Source organism: Citrus clementina, unplaced genomic scaffold, assembly GCF_000493195.1.
Source record: "Citrus clementina cultivar Clemenules unplaced genomic scaffold, Citrus_clementina_v1.0 scaffold_2, whole genome shotgun sequence".
Lineage (NCBI taxonomy): Eukaryota > Viridiplantae > Streptophyta > Magnoliopsida > Sapindales > Rutaceae > Citrus > Citrus x clementina.
This window is the reverse complement of record NW_006262688.1, coordinates 14,622,289-14,623,371: the sequence shown is the minus strand read 5'-3', so window position 1 is coordinate 14,623,371 and position 1,083 is coordinate 14,622,289.

The following is a 1,083-nucleotide window of genomic DNA, read 5'->3' as shown; positions in this document are numbered from 1 at the left end:
CTTGGCTTCACAATCACAAATAGTAAGTTAATTGATTCTTGACAAAATATTATCAAAAGGCTTAAATAAAATCTCTCATATTAATATTTTGAAAAAAAAGTGTCTTTTAAAGATTTTAAATTTTTCTTAACATAATTCTATCAATGAACTTTTCTTTTAAATTTTTAATTCCATGTAGGCACTGAAAAATGACTTATTAGTTTTGAAAGATTTCAATGACTTAACTGAAGTGAATATATCTATAATAACAAGTCAATGACAAAATTCTATCAAAAAAAATTTATTATTTTAATTATTTTATGTTGCCACATCAATAAATTAAAATGATTAAATTTGATCATATGCTCAAAACAAGAAAACTTGTGTAGGGTGATTGCGCCACCTCATCATGCTGCAAAAGTGTGATCGACCAATAAGAATCTGCCATGTAAGAGCATTTACAAAAGGTTCTATTAATTTTACTCTTCAAATATCTATTTACTTACCTATGTGGTAAAAATGAGAGTTAAAAAAATATATTATTCTCCAAAAAGCTCTTCAAATATAAATAAGTTAATAGTATTTTAATTAAATAATTATATTTTCAAAGGAAAAATAAATGGTAATTAAAGCACTTCTCTCTCTCTACCCCCAATAAACGTAATAAAATAAAAGTGGAAGAAGAAGAAAACAACTTTATAAAATTAAAGAGAGAAAATCATTTCTTATTTAAAAAATTTTAATTAGAGTGTCTTTTAGAGTTTTAAATGTTGATGTGATTCTTCAAATAAGTAATAAAATCTTATTTAAAGAGACTTTTGGAGATGCTCTAATAAGGTCAGTGGGTCTTTCGAAGAGCTTGGCTCCAATATGAGTTTGAGGTTTTTAGGTCGGGCTTATCCCTTTTAAATGAAGCTTGAGCTCGGGTAAAAAGTCCAATAAATACTTAAAAAATAAAAGAATATATATTTTATTTTTAATTGAAATGCACTTTTTAATATTTATTTAACCTATTCATAGCATCTATTAAAGTTTTAATTCTTTAACACAATTTTGAATGCCTAATCTAATAAAAAAAAAGGTTTATAAATTATAAATTTATAA